Raw genomic sequence first — 11,546 nt, 5'->3', positions numbered from 1 at the left:
GGAGCCGCGTCCAAGAGGAAGGAGCGGGATCTGAACAAAATTCTATCGCCCCATAGCACAGTTGGGTCACGGGCTCCACTACTGATTGGAGTTAAAGCCGGCGCAGCCCGGAGGGGAAGCTAGAAAATCCTAGGTGTCTTTAAATGACCTCAGCCCGTTTGTCACCTGATTAAGCAAGTCACCATTTATTACATCCCTTCCGAGGCAGAGTGGTTTAAATACATTAACTCTTAAACGTCCAGCTCTGCAAAGTCATTTTCATTTTATTGGTAGAAATGAGATTCAGAGAGATCAAGTGACTTGTTTGAGGCCACGCAACCAGTTAAGTAAGTGGCGGAGCGTTCCCGCTGCAAATCCTGGGCTGCATCCTCTGGACTACAGGGACTGTCTAAGTGGAAACTTGGTGGAAGCTTTGGATAAGAAGGCACATTGATCCTTGGCTTTGAAGGATAGCACACCCCCTTTCAGTTCCTACTTTTGGGGAATGCTTTGAAGAATAAATGAAATGTTTGGGAAGCACTGCTATAGATGCTATTCTATCAATATGTGTTTATGTGGGTATGGCAGGGATATTTTCAGGGATGCCCACATCACCTCTGCTCCTCAAGGATGCATCTAACCCTGCTGGATGAATTCCTTGGGCTTAAGACTTAGAAGGTCTACTCAAATGCCTGTTGAGGCTGGGTGGGGACCAACAGCAAATAGGGAGTGAAGTAATAGGCAACTGGGACAGTAGCTAAGGACCTTAACTCTTTGAAAGCAGTAGCCAGTTAACTCCAGCTTATGGTGGTCCAGTGGGAATCAGAGCCCTGGATTGCTTATGTTCTCATTTTCCAAGGGAAGTCTTAAATTCAAATGTTAATATGAGACTTTCTCTTTCCCTGTCCTGCTCTACCCACTGTGTGTGTGTGTTTAATATATGCTCAATTTACTTTTTCAGAATGGGTCTGTGGCCTGGTTAATAAATTCTGAGTACTTTGTATTCTGAAGATGTCTTTTTCTTCTGGATTTGAATGCTGGTTTTATTATATAAAAGTCTTAGTTCAAATTAACACTTAAGTCCCCCTCCCTCCCCCGCCCCCAATAAAGGAAGAGAGGAGTGTGGGAAGGGCAAAGGGAGAGGGAGAGAAGCTTAAGCAGGCTCCACCTTGGGTGTGGAGCCCGACATGGGGCACCATCTCGCAGCCCTGAGATCATGACCTGAGCTGAAATCCAGAGTCCAATGCTTAACCTACTGAGACATCCAGGCACCCGAGTTCCATTCTTTAAAGAATAAGCTGGGGTTTCAACCCCTCTAGATAAAGGTTGTTCTCTTTATGGCTTTAACATATCACTATTTGTGTTTATGATTAATTAAAAAATTAATTCTGTTCTACAATTGAGGGATCCTTTCAACCAGAAGCAATATATTTTTCTGTAAAAATTTTCTCTATTTCTTTCATTAGTTCTCCTTCATTCTTTTGGGTTTTTCCGCCCCCCATCTGGAATTTAACTGGATTGATATTGAACTTCTGAATCTATTATCCACGCTTAAAAAAAAAACTTTTTGACTCTGTTCTTTTGTACTGAATTCTGGGTATATTTTTGGCTTATTATTCCAACTCAGATTTGATCTCCAACTATGTTTTTCTACTTACCCCAATTTTTTTCCTTTGGTGTTGAAGATTTTTTTCATTCCATTTTAAACTTCCAAATTTTCTTTTCATAATACAGTTGTCCCCTCTTATCAGCAGGGGTCACATTCCACGACCACCACCCCCCTCACTGTGGATGACTGAAACCACACTTAGTACCAAATCTTAAGATAAACTGTTTTTTTTTATACATACATACCTATGATAGTTTAATTTATAAATTAGGCACAGTAAGAGATTAACAATAACAAAACAATTGTATCAATATACTAAATAAAAGTTAAGTGACTGTGGTCTCTCAAAAAATCTTTTTGTAGGGGTGCCTGGGTGGCTCAGTGTTAAGCCTCTGCCTTCGGCTCAGGTCCTGGTCTCAGGGTCCTGGGACTGAGCCCCACATCGGGCTCTCTGCTCGGCAGGGAGCCTGCTTTCCACTCTCTCTGTCTACCTGTGCTGTCAAATGAATAAATAAAATCTTAATAAAAAAAATCTTGTACTGTACTCACCCTTCTTGTGATGCTGTGAGATAAAATGTCTACAAGATGACATGAGGTAAATGACTAGGCAAATTCGCAGTGTTAGGCTACTGAACTTCTGAGGATTCATCAGGAAGACCATCTCCTTCCGGTCAGCAGGCTAAACACAGGCGACTGAAATCAGGGAAAGCAAAACCACAGATGAGGAGACTAGTGTACCTTCACACCTTTTGAAAAAAAAATGGCTGACACATCTCAAAACAAAGTTTTCATTAGTTGCCTCCATTAAGCTTGGTTCCTTAGGTGTTAATTTTTGGTTGTTGATTTCTTTCCTTTATGGTGGTTTTCCTCACATTAGTGTTCATATGTCCATTAATATTTATTGTTGAGCATCACATTCTGCCTTTCTAGGAAGCTAGGACTTGACGCCCTGTATTTGGTGGTTGTGGAAGAGAGGAACACATGGCCCCACATGTGTGTAGCTTTTCTTCTAGGTGAGGTGGCTTGTGTCCCTTCTGACCTTTCAAAATCATGTTCAGAGCTGGATCCCAGGGATACATTTCAGAATAAACGACTCCATTTTCTGTTGCCCCTGTGGTGATCAGAGTTTACTTTAGAATCTGCTTTCTTTCCTCACCAGCCCCCAGAGTCCGTCTAGGACTCTCCCAAGGCAAACTGTGAACTTTGTTTGGAAAACTGTTAGTACTGTAATCAGCTTATTATACCAGGGCAGGCCTACCCAGCCATTCCAAATGTTGTCCTCTAATTAATGACCCTAAAAACAAAACAAAACAAAACACTACAATTAATAGCTCTGTTACTTCTAGGAAAAATAAAGTAACAGGACAGGATTTATACTACCATCTTAGCCAGAAAACCAGCTCAAATATTTGAAAGGACTTCAGACATGGACCAAGATTGATCTTGGAGAGAGCAATTGTACCAACTCACTATCTATAGGTTACAGTGCAAGGGGCACCAGCGGGGGGAGAGCCAAAGAGAGCCCTGCAGTGTTACTGAGTTGAGGAGACAAAAATGAGTGTTTATTTGTATTAGCCGAGGCCAATGTGGCTATAGTCTGAAAGGCAGAGAACAGAAGGACCCCTTCAAATATTTGATTGAGCACTGACAGACACATGAATAAGAGAAAACTACTCAAATTTGAGAAGAGCCACTAGAAAGGAACAGGCAAGAGAATCTTGGCCCGGGGCGCCTGGGTGATTCAAGTCAGTGAAGCGTCTGCCTTTGGCTCAGGTCGGGATCTCAGGATGGAAGGATTGAGCCCCTTATCACATCAGGCTCAGCAGGGAGTCTGCTTCTCCCTCTCCCCTTCCCCTGCTCATGCTATCTCACAGGCTCTCTCTCAAATAAAATCTTTTTTAAAAAAAAAATTATTGGCAGTTTCACAGGGTTAGAAATAGTTACATGTTCCTAATTGTATATTCTTGGCAACAATACAGGGAACACTAGATAGACTCCTCAGCAAGGTAGAGATAAAGTCTTCTAAGTTTAAAGATTGCTTTGCACCTAACAGACCTTTAATGTAAATCTTGAAAGGAGTCAACTGATTCCAAGTAAGGAATAGATAAAACAATCCTTAGAGGTTGAACAGTGCTTAGAATAATTCCTGACCCCACCAGCCAGATCAGGAAATGTGCAGGAAATCAACATTCAACATTATTTAAAATAATTTTTAAAAAATGTCAGCAACCCAAAACTATAATGTACAGTGTTTAGCACAAGATCAAAATCACCAGGCATATATAAAAATAGAAACACATAGTCCATACAGGAGAAAGTTTAATAAAATAATAAAAACTGACCCAATAGTCCTAACATCCAGATAAAAAACCTTCAAGATGGTAGAGGGAAATGTAAGCATAATAAAGAGAGATAGGAAAGACATAAAAAAAAAAAGCTAGAATTTCTGAGATAAAAAACACATATACCGCATGGGATTGAAAGAATAGACACTACAAAGAAAAGATTAGTGAATATGAAGACAAAGCAAAAGAAACTATCCAGAATGAAGCACAAAGATTAAACAGAAAAAGAAAAATAAAGCATCCATGACCGTGAGACAATATTAAATGGCCTGATACATGTAACTGAAGTCCCAGAAGAAGTGAATTAAAAAAAACAAGTTGTGGGGTGCCTGGGTGGCTCAGTGGGTTAAAGCCTCTGCCTTCCGCTCAGGTCATGATCTCAGGGTCCTGGGATTGAGCCCTGCATTGGGCTCTCTGCTCAGCAGGGAGCCTGCTTTCTCTCTCTCTCTACCTGCCCCTCCGCCTACTTGTGATCTCTGTTTGTCAAATAAATAAAATCTTTTTTAAAAAAAAGTTGAGAAATAATAGGCCTAAATTTTCCAACTTTGATAAAACTGTAAACCCACTGAATTAGGAATCTCAAAGAACCCCAAGTAGAATAATCTTTAAGAAAAGTTGTGCAGGGGCGCCTGGGTGGCTCAGTGGGTTAAGCCGCTGCCTTCGGCTCAGGTCATGATCTCGGGGTCCTGGGATCGAGTCCCGCATGGGGCTCTCTGCTCAGCAGGGAATCTGCTTCCCTCTCTCTCTCTCTCTCTCTCTCTGCCTGCCTCTCTGCCTAGTTGTGATTTCTGTCAAATAAATAAATACTTTAAAAAAAAAAAAAGGTTGTGCAAAGGCATATCACAAATAAACTGTTGAAAACCAAAAATAGACTATATTTTTAAAATACGGGGGCGCCTGGGTGGCTCAGTGGGTTAAGCCGCTGCCTTCGGCTCAGGTCATGATCTCAGGGTCCTGGGATCGAGTCCCGCATCGGGCTCTCTGCTCAGCGGCGAGCCTGCTTCCCTCTCTCTCTCTCTGCCTGCCTCTCTGTCTGCTTGTGATCTCTCTCTGTCAAATAAATAAATAAAATCTTTAAAAAAAATAATAAAATAAAATACGGGGGGAGAAAAACCCTTTATATATAGAAAAATAAAGTTGAGAACAACAGACTTTTCGACAGATATAATCCAACTTAGAAGACAATGAAGAAACTTTTGTAAAAGTACTACAGAAAACTGTCAATCAAGAATTCTTAACTGAGCTAAAACATTTCAAAAAAAGAAGTCAAACAAAACTTTTAAATGCAGTGCTATGTGATTCACAGCTGTGAATCTGTGTACCTAGAAATATTAAAAGGAGCTCTTAAGGAGAAGGGAAATGATACAGATGGAAATTCGGTTTTAGCTAAAGAATATTACCAGGGATAAAGACAGACATTTAATGACGATAAAATGGTCAGTTTATCATGAGCACAACAATCCTAAATGGAAATGGACCCAATAAGGGCTTCATAATACATAAACAGACTGAACTAAAAGGAAAAGTAGAAAAACCTACCAGTATAGTTGAGGATTCTAACATTCCTCTCAGAAAGAAATTGATAGAAAGAATAGGCAGAAAAGCAATATGAATACAGAAGATTAAGCAACACAATCGACCTGACCAAACTGACCCTTTTCCTGAAAACTCTAGCTAACAAAAGAAAGATGCAAAATATGTTCAACTACTCGTGGAACATTCATGAAGGTAGAATATTCTGGACCACAAAACAGAATTTTAATATAATTAATACCTTAAGAAGGCTAAAATTATAAAAAGAATGTTCTTTGACCAAAACAGAAATAAACTATAATTAATAAAAGAAAAATATGTGAGGGCACCTGGGTGCCTCAGTCAGTTAAGCATCTGCCTTTGGCTCAGGTCATGATCCCAGGGTCCTGGGATTGAGCCTTGCACAGGGCTCTTTGCTCAGCAGGGAACCTGCTTCTCCCTCTCCCTCTGCCTGCTGCTCCCCCTGCTTGTACTCTCTTGCTACTTCTCTCTGTCAAATAAATAAAATCTTGAAAAGGAAAAAAAAAGAAAAAGAAAAATATCTGGAAAATCCCCAAATACTTAACAATTAACACACATATAAATACCACGTGGGTCAAAAAAGAACTTGGAAATTAGGAAATATTTTGAACTGAATTATGATAAAAACAAAACACATAAAAATATATGGGAGGCAGTTAAAGCAGTATTTAAAGGAAAATGTACTGCATTAAATGTTCAGATCAGAAAAGATGAAAAATTTCCAATCAATGACCTAAGCTTCCATCTTAAAAAAACTAGAAAAAAGAGGGGCGCCTGGGTGGTTCAGTGGGTTAAAGCCTCTGCCTTCCGCTCAGGTCATGATCCCAGGGTCCTGGGATCGAGCCCCACATCGGGCTCTCTGCTCAGCAGGGAGCCTGCTTCCTCCTCTCTCTCTCTGCCTGCCTCTCTGCCTACTTGTGATCTCTGTCTGTCAAATAAATAAATTTAAAAAAAAAATTAAAAAAAAAATAGAAAAAGAACGGGAACTATACCACAAAAATAATAAAGCAAATAAAACCCAAAAGGATGGATTAGTAAAGATCAGAAATCAATGAAGTAGAACACACTCATGTGCATTCATACAAAGTGGAACAAATCAATGAAATACAATGTTGCTTCTTTGAGAAAAATCACTAAAACTGATAAACCACAAGCTATACTAATGAGAAAAAAGGGGAAGACACAAATTACCAAAATCAGGAATAAAACTGGCAGTATCCATACAGATCATATAAACATTAAAAGGATAATAAGGGAAGATTATGAACAAACACCAAAGCTCATTCAAGAAGGAATAATCAACAAAATGAAAAGGGAACCTAAGGAATGGAAGAAATTATTTGGATTAATATCCAAAACATACAGAAATCCTACAACTTCTTTTTTTCCCCCAAATTTTATTTATTTGAGAGAGAGAGAGAGACAGAGACAGAGATAGCGAGAGAGCATAAGCAGGGAGGAGAGGAAGCAGCAGGCTCCCCCTGAGCAGGGAGCCCGATGTGGGACTCAATCCCAGGACCCTGAGATCATGAATTGAGCTGAAGGCAGATTCTTAACCGACTGAACCACCCAGGCATCCCTTTTTTTAAATTTTATTTATTTGACAGAGAGAGAGAGAGAGAGAGAGAGAGACAGACAGACAGCAAGAGAGGGAACACAAGCAAGGGGAGTGTGACAGGGAGAAGCAGGCTTCCCAAGTAGGGAGCCCAATGCGGGGCTCTATCCCAGGACCCTGGGATCATGATCTGAGCCTAAGGCAGATGCTTAGCAGCTGAGCCACCCAGGCACCCCAAGAAATCTTACAACTTAATAACAAAACAAAAAAACACCACAAATAATCTAATTAAAAAGGATAGTTCTGAATAGTCATTTTTTCCAAAGAAGATATAGATAGATAGATAGCCAATAAGCACATGAAAAGATGCTCAACATCACTAATCATCAGAGAAATGGCAAATGAAAGCACAATGAGACATCACCTCACACCTAATAAAATAGCTATTAACAACAAGACAAGAAGTAACAAGTGTTGGCAAGGATGTGGAGAAAAGGGAACCCTTATACACTGTGGGAATGTAAGTTGGTGCAGCCACTATGGAATTTTTTGGTGCCTCAAAATTTGAGGTGCCTCAAAAAATTAAAAACAGAACTACCATATGACCCAGCAATTACACTTCTGGGTATTTATCTGAAGAAAATAAAAGCATTAACACACCAAAAAAGTATATGCATTCCTATATTCATTGCAGCATTTAGAATAACCAAGATGTGGAAACAACCTGTGTCCATTGATGGATGAATGGATAAATAAAATGTGTTTATATATAATGGAATGTTATTCTCTCAAAGGAATGGAAGACATTTTTCCAGTCAAGACAACATGGATGGGCCTTGAGGGTATTATATTAAGTGAAATAAGTCAGGCAAAGAGAAATACTGTGTGATCTTACTTATAGGTGGAACCAAAAAAGCAAATAAATAAACCAAGCTCAGATACAGAGAACCGACAGGTGGTTACCAGAGGTGGGGGATGGAAAAGGGTGAGGAAAGTCAAAAGATATAAACTTCCAGTTATAAAATAAGTCATCAGGATGTAATGTTCAGCTTGGCGACAATAGTTAATACCACATTACATATTTGAAAGTTGTTGAGATCGATCTTCAAAGTTCTGATCAGAAGAAAAAATGTCTGTAACTACATATGTTGACAGACGTTACTAGACTCACTATGATTTCACAAAATATACAAATACTAAATCATTATACTGTACATCTGAAACATGTTGTCTGTTAACTGTACCTCAATGAAAGAGGTCTCTCTGGTTAATAAGGTCTTGCAGTAATTTTACACTTAATATTTTAAGTTGCTATTACCAATAATGTTACTATTTTGTATAAACTGTCACTTTGATGCAATAATGTAAGTTTGTTATTTTCTACTGATAGTTATTAGTAGCATGAGGAATATCAGTCAGAGTCCTAGCTGGAAACAGCACAAATTAAGAAGAATCAAAGATATTTACAAAAGGGCAGGCAGGATAGGGGAAGCACCCTACCCCTTAAACAGAAAAGATAAGAGATGAGAGCTGTTATCACTCCCCCAAAAGAAAAAAGAGGTATACTGAAAGGAACCTTTGGTTGAAGGACATAGGCAATCCAATCTCAAAAGGAGGAAATAGGGAAATACTTTGATCTTGTCGGTTTCCTCCCATCTTCTGCTAGAGCTCCTCACTGGCTTACCCCAACAGGACTCCAAAATGAGGGAACCCAGTCAGCAGAGTGGATGTGGAGGGGCCAACAGATGAAGAAATACATGAGCGGCTTACTTTAATAAGTATTCCTTTCTGTATTGACAATTTGAACGTTAATCAGGACTGTGGTTGCTGGTGACAGAAACGCAACTTGATGCCATTTAAACAAAAAAAAAAAAAAAAAGGAAAAACTGGAGGAAGGGCTGGAGGAGCTGATTTTCGGGAAACAAATGCTTCTGGGGCACAATTTTCCTCATGTCTACAAGTTGGTTTCTTTTGTAACAAAGTGGTTCTCCCAGTGGAGACCCCAAAGGTCTCCAGCAGTGACTGGGGTGACATCTTTAGAGCAGTATAATGAGACGAGATGAAACTCAGCTTTCAATTCCATAGAGAAAAGTCTTAGAGAAGAACTTTACTAAGAGATGTAAATGAAGATTTGCATAAATGGGCTAAGAAGATGGATTTTAAAGATGTTAATTCTTACCAAGTTATAAGCATAATCTAAACCTAAACATCACTTGAATTTGGGGGTAATATGAAAAATAAAGTCTAAACTTCATCAAGACTTTGCCTCAAAAAAGGAATACCAAAGACAACGTGTTCAATTATTAAAATGCATTATCAAGTGACTGGCAATTTAAAGTGATATTTTGATGGAAGAATGGCAAGTTAACTGAACAAAGCTGGTATGTGTAGGTATGTGCATAATAAAAGTAAAGAACCCAAACAAATGGGATGGGAATGGGTTAACCAATAAATGGTGCTGGGAAAATTAACTATATGGGACAAAACTGTGCTAGACCCTTAAATCACATTTTATACATAGATAACTTAAAAGATAAAGATAACTTAAAGAGAAATGTAAAAAAGGAAAGCATAAAATATAACAGAGAAGATGATTATTTAATCTTGGGATGCAAAAGACTTTTTAAGTATAATAAAGGAGATTTTACAACATACAAAATATACAATTTAACTGAGAAAAAATTACATGTAAAATTAAAAGGCAAACAGCAAACTAGAAAAACATTCTTAAACTGAGGAACTATTACTACACTGTATAAAAATAGTAAACAAATGTTTACTAAATGATGTTTTTGTTGGTTAAATGTACTGTTCTGAAATCATCAGGGAAAAACAAAGCTGATTATTTTAGATAATAGTAAAAGAAAATGATATTACCTTATTGGAAATAAATGCTTTAGATTGACCATTCATAATTTAGTATAATTTTATTTTCATTATACCTATAATAGAAGAGTAAAACACACACAGAAGCAAGGATCACATATTTTTCATTTTTAGAAAATTAAGTCCATTATGGTCAAAAGTGGTCATTTTATGTTATATCCTTCACACATATTCATTGTGAATAGCTTCACTCAAACTACCTAGGTTTTGTTGTACAATACATTTAACTGTAGTTGCTGGTATAATTAAAAAAAAAAAAAAACAGAAGACAAAAAACTTATAAAAATATCACTCACCTGACATGGGATTAAACACACAGAATGAGTTCAATAATGATCTGAATTTAATAAAGAATTGATTCAACTCTGCTCAAGAGTTATAACTGAATACTTTTTTCCTAATGGAAGAACAAATTCAGAATATGCTATAAATACCAATTTTTAAAAAAACTGATGAGAAAATATGAATAGTGGCTGGAAAGATAAATGGGTGCATTCAATGAGAATTTTTATTTCAATTATCCACAAAACAATATTACAATACCTTATAAAAATATTACGTTTTAGGTTACCATTATTCATTTAAAAAAGTGTGCTGTAAAGGTTGTTTTTGTCAACTTCCTTTTCTGGTGAGGGTTGAATTCCACATTAAGACACTGAAGATGAAAAGCTGCTGGAAAAAATAATCTTCAAATGTACAAAGTTCTTTATTTCTCTTGGCAATTTAAAAATACAGAACCATTTAAACTGAATACACATAAAGTTAGTATTTTGTTTCCTTACTATACAATTGATATAAGGAACTGCTCCATTTAGTTAAAACCTAATGAATACCATCAACTTTTCCTGACTTATTTTTCTGAACACAATTAGTACATAATTTTGTTATCCTTTTTTAAATGCTTAGAAAAATTATAATACCATAGTTCACATAAAGCCCTTTAAAAATCTGACATCCCAGGTTGTAGATGTTCTGGGTAAATGATGACAGGAGTCTCAGGAAGACTCTCTTGGAAGAGAGATTCAATACTAAACAGGTTACGTAAACATTAGAAACCTCCACAACTTTTAGTACCAGAGCTATTACCAACCTAAATGAAGCTCATTTGTCACGTTTTAAAATTGTCTGAATTTCAATACAGTTACCATGGCACAGAATTTTAAACTTAATGATGAAATCAGATAAGTGTGGTAGTTAAAAATTGTAATTACAGGGGCTGTTGGTTTTCAAGGTTACAGTGGAACTTGGTTGTGAACAGAGCTAGTACATGACAAAGCTCACTGATCTTACTAAGATTCAACCATTTTTCTTGAATAAATGTTGATCAGAAAAAAAAAGACTTATAATTCTAAAATATGGGAACCTGATGTATTGCTTTAAAAGTGTGACTACAAAAGAGAATATTTTAAGACATAAATACTTTTATTTGTCAGATTCAGTTGCTTTGCTACACTTAAACCAGTAATAATGCTATTTAAATTCCTATTTTGGAATTTCTTTTTGAGTCAGTCATAAAACTTTTGAGTTTCACTTCTACACTTTGGGCAAAAAACCTGTCGCTCCCTTTCCGCCGCTGCTACTATTCTCAGTAAGTTTTTCCCCCCAAATCAACTAAATT

This window comes from Meles meles, chromosome 12, assembly GCF_922984935.1.
Source record: "Meles meles chromosome 12, mMelMel3.1 paternal haplotype, whole genome shotgun sequence".
NCBI lineage: Eukaryota > Metazoa > Chordata > Mammalia > Carnivora > Mustelidae > Meles > Meles meles.
Note: the sequence above shows the minus strand (reverse complement) of the source record.